The following is a 12,398-nucleotide window of genomic DNA, read 5'->3' as shown; positions in this document are numbered from 1 at the left end:
AAACTGCAGCTGGAATGTAAAATTAATAAATAAATTTATTTATTTATATATTTAGTTAGTCAGTTAGTTAGTTATTTTTTAAAAAGGAGAAAGAGAGATCAGTGCCGGTGTAAGAGTTGCTCCAGCAAACTGCCGTGGACACCGCCTCCAGATGTCATCATCTGCAAAGCGCAGAGCTCAGAACCACCGGAAGTGCTGGCACTTTCACCTTGAACTTCTCAACCCCCGGAACTATGAGAAATAGTTTTACGTTTACAGTGACCCATTCTAGTTTTTTTATATTTTATTATAGCAACCGGCATGGACTAAGACAGAACTGAATGAAACCTAGCCCAAGGCTGCAAATAGCTATTCAGTCACTTAAGAAAAAGAGAAATAATTTAAACACACATTACTGAAACCTATGTCAGAGCAGGGAAAGGTCTCCTGAGTGTGCGTTAATCCCTGCTCTCTAATAAATGAACAATGGTCGTGGTCATCAGTTCATCCTGAAATGCATCCCCCATCTGTTATGTGTTTTATTGTAATAGACAGCTGGTTGTGAAGCCACTTATCAATGTCACTTTCAGTGATCACCACAAACGTCCATTCCATTTATGTTTAAGGTCCACTTTTTTTTCTCATGTACATGAGAGCATACATGTTTAATAACAGAAATAAACATGATCCTTTTGTAACTTTACTGTCAGAGAGGTTGAGAGAGCCGTTGAGAGCTCACTTCATGGGAAATAACCCACTCAAACACCTTCTCTGTCACTGTTAAGGGGAATTATAATTGCTATTTTAAGAAGCAAAGACCTTAGGATTCTCAAGGGTGTTCAGTGAATAAAGGTGCTTGCAACCAATTGACAGCTTGAGTCTGACGTCCCAGACCCCCACAGTGGCAGTGGAGAACTGACTAAAAGCTGTCCTCCCACATCCACACATGCACCGGAGCAGGTGCATCCCTTCTCCATGAAAACAGATAAATAATGAATGTAAAAACAGTGCTTGGAGGATTGATTAATTTACGTATGTGCAGGATTTCTTATGAATTCTAAAAAATTAGGCCAAGGGGCTGGAGAGATGTCTCAGTGGTCTTTCAGAGGACCTGGCGTCAGTTCCCAGCACTCACATGGTGACTCACAACCCATCTAACACCAATTCCAGGGGATGTGATGCCCTCTTCTGACCACCACGGGCACTACACATGCATGGTATTCATATACACACTCAAGCGCACACACATACACATAAACTTAAAAAAATAACAAATCTTAAATAGGCCAAATATTGCTCTACAATATAATAACTTCTAGATGCATTTGCACTGGATTTTTTTTTGGTAGTGTTTAAAAAACAAAATTAAAGCTGGAAAAATGGTTCATTAGGTAAAAGCATTTGCCACATAAGCCTGATGGTCAGATCTCCAGTGCCCATGAAAAAAATCTGGACACAGTGGCACATGACTGTAACTTAGCACCCCTACAAGATGAGAGGTGGAGACCGAATTCCTCAGAAGCTTGTGGACTAGTTACACATTGCAGTTTATAGTATAGCAGCAAACAAGAAAGGAGACCTCTCCTCCAACAAGATAGAACACTCATTATACACACACATGCACTAAACAAAGATAAAATAGAGTCTTAAGTATTAACACCATGGGAAAAAGATCCGGGAAAGCATCAAAGAGATTATAAAACTTTCTGAAGTTGGGAATGTGCTTGTTTTTCAAGCTTGGAGGACTTGAGTTTGATCCCCAGAATCCATATAAAACAAAGATGGGTATAGTGATACTCAATTGTAATCCCAGTTCTAGGAGCTAGGCAGATTGCAGGGGGCTAGTCCAGCCAGTGTGGCCTTGTTTGTGAATTCTAAGTCAATGAGGGTAAAAAGATGTTGACGGACGTTGTTTTTCCTACATACAGACAAACACAAATATGTACACACATGGGCACAAACATGCACCCTGAGCTGGTTGCAGGTTAGATTTGGCCCATAGGCCATGCTTCCAACCTGTAATCCCTGATCTAACATGTGAGGGTGGGGGATGGTCTCTGCAAACGCCATGGCCAGCAGAGTGTCAATGGAGGAAGACAAGAAGGGAATCCATTCCAACAGGACTCAGTAGCTGGTGTTGGTTCAAACTTTGAGAATCTGACCCCAAGTAGTTTATTTAAGGCACATTTAAGCGCAGCAGAACTTGGAAAAAAGTTTCCTGCTGGTAATTAACTCAAACCCCCGCGTACAACACAGCTTAAGACGTGACTACTCCAAACTCTTGCAAAGTACAAATGACGTCATCTACAAAGATAGGTTCTGTAGATTAACCAAGGAAAGAGGCTCAAGGTAAACAAGCTCATGATAAGGAGCTAGGGTAGCAGCTGTGGCCTGGCCATACAAACAGCGCAAAGGTCACCAGGCTATTAACCACATCTGATCCCAGCGTTCTGGGCAGAAAACAGGTTATCCATCTCTCTCTTTGAAGAGACAACCCTGTGAGGTTAATATTCCTGATTTCCCTGTGGCTTGTCTGTGAACACAAGGACCTACATGCCTCCTATAGTCTAGAACAAAATCTGAGATAGAGATACATTTCCTTTATTTTTTGTTTTCGTTTTGAGACTAGGTCTCACTGCGTATCCTTGGCTGATCTGGACCTCACTACAGAGACCAGGCTACCCTCAGACTTGCAGTAATCTTCCTGCTTCATTGCAAAAATTACAGGTGTGTGCTGCCACATTCAGCTTTAAATTCTCATCCAGAATCAATTTAAGGTAGATTATGTAGTAAATCATTGCATAGGAAGTATTCAAACACAAAAATATCTTCTAGGTGACATGGGAACGGCTAGCATTTGGGAAATAGTGGGACTTCCTAGCAGCATTGAGGAAACACCTAAGGTTTATGGTCAAGGTTTTAAAATGAAACCAGTGGTCTCTATTGTATGATTTTTCTTCTCCGTTCCAATTTTTTGAGGAAAATGGAACACATTTACCTTCAAGCAAGGTCAAGGTTATACCAGGCCAGTAAGATCGAGAGAAGAACAGAGACCTTATTGTATTTGCAAGGGAGCCGTCATAATAACGGATATGGAATATGAGCGGGACAGTACAGGAAGTGGAGGCGGAAGAAAAATGAGAGCATGTGAGAGCTACAGAGTAATAATGAAAGTGCAGGAGTGATGAATGAAAGATGTGAGGAGGTCAGAACCCGGCAGCAATGGGCTATTCCAGTAAATAATTGAGAAGACAGTGGGTGCTGGGTAGAGTGAGATGTCTGAAGCCAGAGACAGTGCAGTTCCTGGGCTAGGCTGTAACCATGGAAACAGGTAACTCAGTCGAAAAATGGGGGGAAAAAATCATTGCTCCCAAAGCAGGTAATCAAAAAACTAAATGGCCAAGATGCTGGACAGGTCACCCAGTTGGATGTTGATGTCACCAAGGATGATGATAGAGGAAGACAGCCAGGAGCAAAAGTCCTCAATAGATAGGTCCCCGAGAAATCAAAACTGGCCTATGGAGATGGCAGATTTTTTTTTCCCAGACAAAAGCCCAACTCTTCTTCTTGATGGCTAAAAATAATAGATGGCTCAAGGAAAATGATGTAGAATAAAGCATCCTCTTGACTTTAACTAAGTTGGCAATCAGCAATTAACTCTTCACTGAAATCAGATTATTAATGAGATTAAGATCTTTCCACATATATGAAAAAATGACCATAAAGTAAAGGATATTTTATCATTTAAAAAATATGGAAAGTCCTTGGATTTGTCCCTAGGCTTGGAGGTCCTCAGATCACAAGAGTGGACACATCCTGATCCAGGCTGTCTGGGTTCAAATTCTTATATTGCTATTTCCTAGTCTTAGGATGATGGACAAATTCTTTAATCTCTTTAAACCTATTTTGGTATCAGTGATATAGAGGTACTAATGTGAGGTTGATATAAAGATGATACTGTTTAATATGTGCAAAGTACCTAGCATGCAGAATTTGGGACGAAGTTAATAAGTGTTAGCTATTAGCATTATTTGTCCTAGAAATAGAGTAGCGAATTCTCCCCATAAGGACCACAAAAGCAGTGTTTACTCTTATTCTACCAGACCAACAACTTTGGAAGATCATAAGCTTAAATTATTTTAACTAAATGCACAAGAATACATTTTAAAAACACCTTCTTTGCTTTTGGGGAAACAAAAATTTTTAGAAGGGAGCTGAAAACACCTCACTTCTAAGATCAGACATCCAACCGGTCATAGAGACACAGGCATGTAAGACCAGCATTTGAGAGGTGAGCACATGAAGATCAAGGCCACCCATGGCTATACAGGGAATCTAAGGCTAGCCTGGGCTACACGAGGCCATGCCTCAAAACAACACAGGTCCAGAAGATGGCTCAAAAGTTGAAAGTGTTTGTGGCTGTAGAAACCTGATGAGCCAAGTTCAATCCCCAGAACTCATGCAAAAACCTGGAAGAGGTAGCAAGTGACGTGGACCCATATTCCCAACAGTCCTCCTGTGAGATGAGTGGCAGAGACAGGAGGATTCCCCGGAAGCTTGCTGGCCAGCTAGCCCGGAGTACCCACAGTGGCAGAAACAAGAGGCCCTTTCTCGGCAAAGTGGAAAGAATGAACCAACCCCCAAGCGTTGCCTTTTGACCTCTATACACTTCCATGGCAGACTTGAACCCGCACTCACACACACACATACACACCAAGAAAATAAATGATTTCAATGTTTCTAACTTTTTTTTTTAATTAAAAATACACACCTATGGGCCTCCTCTTCTTAAACCACAGCAGAGATATGCAGAATGCCTTATAAAACCCTACTATTTCCTGAGCCAAAGAAAAACCTTAAACTAATTAACTATCTCATCATATTTAAAGAAAGAATGTGGTCTGCATGGGACAAGTGGCTCCACCATGGGGACAGGAGACAGGGAGGGCTGTGGACTTTAATCACTAATGCCTTGTCCCTTCGGCAGCTTTGGTCATCATCTAAAATAATAGGTTGGCATTTAGTTTTGAAAGATCAAGGCTTCACCCAACACAGCCACCAAGCTTAACCTGCTAGAGGTGGAGAGATCTAAGAACTTCTCTTTCAACAATGCTCAACTGTGCCTGGATCCACACCACAGATCCGTGCTGCTCTCAGCCTCGGTGGAGGAAGTTTCCTTCGACAGTGGGCAAGAGCTAATACAGAGTCTCACGGTGGAGGGTTGGGTGCTCAGCCCTAATCTGGACAGCTGTAGCACATCCTCCCCACATCCCGGGAAACATCTCAAAGAGGGGGCGGAAAGAAGGCAAGAGCCAGATGATGAGAGGCGGGCCGAGAAACACTGTCATCCGGGCATGACGCGGCCATGGCCCTCATAAACTCAGCAGCTGTTCTCTGCAGCATGCCTGCACTAGATCAAGCCTGTCAACATTCCAGCATGGATGGGCGAGGGGCTCACCAGGCTTCACCCCTAGTTGAGGAGCTATTGGCAGGTAACGCTGATAAGGAGTGGAAGGGTCATTTTTCTTCAGGGGTGAAGCTACTGGCAAGCTGCCGATGACCCAGTCAATAACATGACACCCATGCTCATGCAAGCAACCTTAATTAAACTCAGTGGGTCATAAAAATAATACATACAGACATGCGTGCATGCATGCATGCATGCATGCATGCATACATACAAAAATAGGAGGAAAGCATGTTGGGAAGAAGAAGGGATTCAGAGAATGAGAGGGATAAGGGGTAAATATGGTCAAAAGGTACTACATAAATGCATGAAATTGTCCAATGATAGTTTTAATGCCATTTACTGAAATTTGCCACTATGCTTTAGATTTATTCTTGTTGTTGTTGTTGTTGTTATTTTAATGGCATGGAGCCCTATCCAAGAGAGCCCTGGTTTGTGTACATGTGTGATCTGTGGGGGGGTGAGTGCATGCCACAGTGCAGCCATGAACTTGTCTTCCCTAGAATCCTGGTCCATTTGTAAAATGATTCTGGAGGTAATTTGTCCAGGAACAGGAGGTTCACAGCAGACTTATAACAACCTACTTGAAGTTACTCGAGATCATGCTGAGACAGCAAGGAGAAAATATTAAGATTGGTTTATTATTAATAATATTAAATCATTGTGGTGTGTGGTGTACATGCCACAGCGCATGTGTGGGGTCAGAGAACAATCCTCGGAAGCCAGTTCTCACCTCTCATCTCGAGTTCCCAGGATCAAACCCGGGGCCCCACATTTGTGCAGGAGAGCATCTCTACCCACTGAGCCACCCTCCTAGCCCAGGACCCTTCTTGCACCACAAAGCTCTCAAAGGAGTGAAGTCAAAAGTTCCTCAAAACATGAAGACAACGAACCAAACGTTCAGTTAAGATCAAGCTTTCAAAAGCAAGCTGGTTTCTAAACGTAGGCCGAAGCCCCAGCTATTTCTGAATCTTTTAAAATTCCTTATCATTTTGGAACATCTCAGGGCTCTGAGTAGGGTTGAGAGGAGTGTGGGATATTCCTGACCCCGCTTTAGACATGTTCCGGATTGCTTTTAAAATTGTGCCAACTTTCAAACAAAAAGCAGTTCTAGTTTTTTTTAAAAATCAAGAGGGAAACCGTCCCTGCTCACACTGCTTTCGCCCCAGCTTCTTGGGCTGACTTGAAGTTCCTGCCAAGGCTTTCACAGCAGCATTCTGCACCCTTTTGATGATTTTTCGGAATCACATGAGACCAGATTTTATAAGCAATTGTCGGTTAGTCAACCACATGCCTATATCTATAAAGTGACTCTCCTTTACCCCTCCCAGAAACATCCAAATAATAAACTGGTCTAAGTTTTTGTTTGGAAGAGATCCTTATCTTCTGCTGATTCATGGGTTGATCTCAATTAAATCTATTTATAAAGTTGCATTACCAGTCATGAATTTACTTGGCCAATAAAAACTCTTTCAAAGAGAAAGAGAAGGAAGCAGAGAAGAGAAAGCAAGTGAGATACAGGCAGTTGGGTCATCAGATGGCCATTTTAAAAACAAGCAAGCCCCTGAGCCTGTCCCGGGTTTCTTGACACGGCTCTAGAAGTTTCATCCTAGATGCAAAGCACCGAATTCAGAACATCAACTTCTTTTATTTCATTTGATAAATCAGCCTGCTCAATACGCACATTGATCAGGAAGCTGGTGACTTAAAGAGAGCAGCAAGTATTTAACACTGCCCTCCAGGATTCAGACTAATAAGAAATGGTGAGATTTCGAGAAGAAAAAGCATAATATGCTTATTGCAAAGTTTACTAAATGGTAAAGCATAACTCAAGGTAATAAAATGACTTAAAAATATGATCAAGGACATTTTCTTTTTTAAAAAAATTGAAGACTTTTTTGGGGGGGGTGCATAAGAAATTTGCAAATGGAGAGTGCCGCTCAAGTAAACTGGACATAGGTTTCTCACATGAGGAAGGGAAACTTGGAGAAATGGGAGGCAATGTTTAGAATTCTTTGAGGAACATAAGGTGGATGGAGGCAAATTCGGCACAAATCAGGGTGGTTATAAATTCTGCAAGTGCATTGGAATGCCCAGGTCAAGAGGCAAACTGTGTCAATCTGGTATTTCTTAGACTTTCCAAGGTATTTTCGGAGTCTGGGAAATTGTTCTCTCTGGCAAATTCAGTTCCCAGCATAATCTCTGGGTGGCAATTTAGCCCTGTTGGTAAAACCACTGACTCGAAAGAGATTTTTGCTCTTTTTGACCATGCTGTAGCCATTTTGATTTTTATGTTACCTGTAATAGTTTGATGACAGGCTAGAAAATGACTTCCCCAGGAAGCAGATATTACTCAGCCTGTCAAAGACAGACAGAAAGAAGCTATTCCCTCGCTTACATGCTGGAGCCCCGGGACAGCCATTTGGGCCCCCCATGAGCCCACAGATCTTTGAATTGGTCCTTACACACCTATGCATTCACTCTCAGTCACAAAACACAAAAAACCACTTAACTTGCCCCAATCAAAAGCATAAACTTATCATTTCATTTTTTTTCTGCCACAGCCATAGTGTGGCCAACTGTTTTGCAGGTCACAACACAGAGTTAGGTGTGACCTTGAAACCTGACCTTTGGGATGTAAGCACAAGTGAAATACATGACTTCCAAGTTCAGCCCAGAAAAAAAAAATCACCTGTGCTTGTGGCTGCTCTCTTTCAGTCTTTATAGATCTTGATTTCTGTAGGAGCCCAGAGCCGCCATCCTGTCTTCACAGAGCTGGATGCTTCCACACACATATCCCTGACAAGTGGGCTTCATAAGAATAATTTCTAGTCTATCAAGCTGTCGAGTTGCGGCTGTTATCACAGCTAGCACAATCTTAACGATAAGGTGTGCTGTCGTTTGAAACAAAGAAAATGGGGGACCTGTGAGATGATGGCTAGTGGGTAAAGGTGTGTGTTGCTGAGTGTAAGGATCTGAGTTCACTCACCAGAACTCACACGGGAAAAGGAGAGAAATGACACCCCCAGATTGTCCTCTGACCTCCTCGAGCATGCATGGCATGTGTGCACATGCACACGCATCACACACACACACACACACACACACACACACACACACACACACATGCGCGCGCGCAAGAAATGTTACTTGAAAAAGAGAAGGGGAAGAGAATGGGAGAAAGAAAGAGGAAAGAAAAGAAAAGAAAGTAGAGATATAGTAGGGGTTGGAGAAATGGCTCAGTAGTTAAAAGCACGGGCTGCTCTTGCAGTGTACCTGGGCTCAGTTCCCAGCACCCACCTGTCAGCTTACAACTTTCTGTAATCCAGTTCCAGGGGATCTGATGCCCTCTTCTGACCTCTGCAGGCACAGTGTACACAGGGTACACAGATACTTGCAGGAAAACCACTTATATACATAAAATAATACCGTTTTAAAAAGAGCACTTCTGAGCTGGCGGTGGCGGTGGCAGTGGCGGTGGTGACACACACCTTTAATGACCAACCAGCACTAGGGAGGCAGAGGCAGGTGGATCTCTGGGAGTTCGAAGACAGCCTGGTCTATACAGTGAGTTTCAGGACAGCCAGGGCTGCACAGTGAAAACCTGTCTTGCAAAAAAAAAAAAAAAAAAAAAAAAAAAAAAAAAAAAAGAGTACCTCAGTGCCTTAGCTCCACTATCTGCAGCTGAATTTTCTAACATTTCAGGTGTCCTTGTCAACACAGTCTGAAAGAACTGGCATGTGCCTTAATTCTTTTAAGGGAGGAATATCACCGAGTGCTACAATTGTTTCACTTTATGATTAGTACTAATCTCATATTGCGCCTAATTTATAAACTAAATCTTACCAGGTTTAAACACACAGGTAGCTGTGTACTGTAGCGCATTTAGAACGGATTTCAAACATCCTGTTCCCAGAAATGTTTTAGAGTCCCGTTGGGGTTGCCTCATGTTACCAGGGAAATTGAGGTCCCCTTTGAGGGCCCTTAGACTCATTTTAAAAGAAGAAGAAGAAGAAGAAGAAGAAGAAGAAGAAGAAGAAGAAGAAGAAGAAGAAGAAGAAGAAGAAGAAGAAGAAGAAAACTAACAGAAAATTTTGTTACAGTTCAAAGGAAAAATCCAGGGCATGCAAACTATAAATCTTAGCAACTACCCAAAGGAGGAAGATGGAAGACGGAAAATCATGCTCTTTGAGTTAAGTTGGCATGTTGGGCAATGGAGGTAAGCTTCATGGCAAAAGAGAGGGAGGAATGGTTTTTACTGAAAGCATGAGGATGCGAAAAGTGTTAAAAAAGAGTATGCTTAGAAAAGAGGAGGAAGAAGAGGAGAAGTTATGCGCTTTCCTGACTCATTCGGAAAAGAGGGCTGATTTAGGAAGCTGAATGGCTGTGGTTTCATATGGGACCACCCAGGAGCCAGGACTTCTGGGAAAGAAAAGTACTATCTCATTAAAGAGATAAATATACCTCCCATCTCTTTAGGATAGTGTTAGATGAGCCCAGTTTCCTAGAGGTCGTCTCTTGGCCAGGATATTGACCTGCCCACCTGGATTAAGTCTTAAGGGAGGAGACAACGGCATGTCTCCATCCTTTTGGCTGGGAGGCAGCAGCTTAATGGGCTTTCAGAGTCTGTTTATTGGAGGGTGGACTCCAGGGATTGGGGGAGGAGGCTAATGGAAATGAAAGAGTGTTCAATTTTCTTGGGGGAATGATGTTGACTTATGAAGGGAGATTACTGTGAATCCGTTTTCACTTCTAAAAGTCAAAACAAAACATTTGAACAATGAGTATCACTAAAATTCTAGGTAGAGTTACACTCATAAATTACAAGCCTAGATCCTGCATTACCCTCTCCCCACTAGTTAGGAGGCCAGAGTAGATTCTGTCTGTGGGAGGGACTAAGACTCCATTCATCCCATAGAAAGTGTTTGTTGTGCAATAACACTCTCACTTTGCAACACTGTATCCTGATGAAGTTTTACAGGGACTCACACTTGCAAAGCAGACCATGTGGGTGCCAACTTGGTTGATATGGGACTGGAGGATCTGGCTTCCACTCGGTTCTGGCCCCTTGGTAACATTGTAAGGAAATTCCTGGAGCCCTTGGGAGCACAGTTTAAAAGTCACAGTTATATCAACCAATCAGAGTACGTTAGGAAGAGTCACACTGGGCACACTTAGTTTCCCTTATAACTTAGACTGACCCTACTATATACCAGTTTGTGTTTTGAAATTTATTTACGATTTTCAACCTGTATAACCTCTTAGGCAAGAAATTCAATTTTTCCTTATTTATGTGTGTGTGTGTGTGTGTGTGTGTGTGTGTGTGTGTGTGTGTCCTTGCTCTATTTTTTTCTACCATTGCTTAGTTCACACTAATATTACATTATTGCCTTTGCCTCAGTTTCCCCCACCCCTCCAACCAGGCACAGGAGTGTGTAGCAGCGGATCTCAGTACATCCGAAGTCAGAAGCAGCCACCTCACGCATGCATGCCGCTACTTATCTCCCTTTCTTCTCTGGCCCAAGATCCCCCCCCCCCCCGATAGGAATGTTCCACTGTCAGAACATAGTCCAAGAATGGAGTTGTGTGAGGAGATTTCTGCGTGCTTGTAGGAAAAGGCACTCCAAGAAACCAAGAATCTCCTGACCTCAACTTCTTCAAAAACATGGCACTGTTCTTGGATTGTGCTTTCGTGACCCTCCAAGGTATATCAGACACAGGCAGGCAAGTTTATTTCAGATTATTCGTTACAACTGGCTATTGTTATTTGTTTGTTACACCTCTATGGAAGAACATGGTTTTGCCATGTGCAGTTTGTCTGCCACGTGCGCCTTGTCCTTGTGATTGTACACTTTAGTCATATGACTCTCCTTAAGCGCCAGAATATAAGTTGTCTGATGTTCTGAATAAAATTGGCTATTGCGTGGACTTTAGTCTGCCTCATTTACTGGCTTCATTCTCCTGGGTCCCACCACTTCTAGAGCAGTAAGGAGCCCCCAGGTGGAAGGCTCTGCCCACCTTTTTAATCACGATAACACCCCCCCCCCCAGCATGCCCACAATTTCTGACAAGTCGACACCACCAATCATCATATCATCTCACAGGAGTTGTCCATGAAGAAAAATAGCACTTAGTGGGAAAAGAGATTTGGAGTTTTTTTTTAATAAGTATCAACTTTCAAGCAAAAGGGATAAATAAGGTCATGTTGTTTAGTACATGATAAAAAGAATCGAAAGAGAGAAAAAGAGGGGAAGGAAGGAAGGAAGGAAGGAAGGAAGGAAGGAAGGAAGGAAGGAAGGAAGGAAGGAAGGAGAGGAGGAAACACCACAATCATATACACACACAAGCAATTGGACACTAAAATTATAGACAGAGCTAAAAGTGAGTTTAGTGTTTATGTATAAAGGATATTAAGTACAAAAATAGCTGAACACTTAAGCCATATACTTTATCTGCAAGGGCATTGTTAATTAGTATTGGAATAGGATTTGAATCCTTGCTCAACTCTGAGTCAGAACTCATCTTAACAATGATCAAGTTCATTTTCCACAGTTTCCAGGGCTTCAGCAGCTCAAGCCAAGATTTCTGTTTGAGATTGAAGGAAGTGGAAACATGGAATAGATCAACATAAAAGCGTACCTCACTTAATTTTAAATAATTTGTGGGTGATGTTGTCAAAGACCAGGCTGGAGTTGGGATCATTTATATGAGCAAAATTTTGGATTTCACCAACAAATTTTATTAGCATCCCTTTGGTTAGAAGAGTGAACCAGTTCATCTTTGTCAGATTGCTTCCATCTGCACCCCCCCACCAATAACTTCCTTTTTCTTCCCCACTGGCTTCCAGCTGCTAGTGGCCTGTTGAAACATGAAACATGTCTTCTCATCGTGGGAGTTGTTCATGTTGGGGCTCTCTACACTGAAGGTCTTAGAGAAGGCTTTCATTTCATGT

Source organism: Peromyscus maniculatus, chromosome 16 (assembly GCF_049852395.1).
Source record: "Peromyscus maniculatus bairdii isolate BWxNUB_F1_BW_parent chromosome 16, HU_Pman_BW_mat_3.1, whole genome shotgun sequence".
Lineage (NCBI taxonomy): Eukaryota > Metazoa > Chordata > Mammalia > Rodentia > Cricetidae > Peromyscus > Peromyscus maniculatus.
This window is presented reverse-complemented; position numbering follows the sequence as displayed.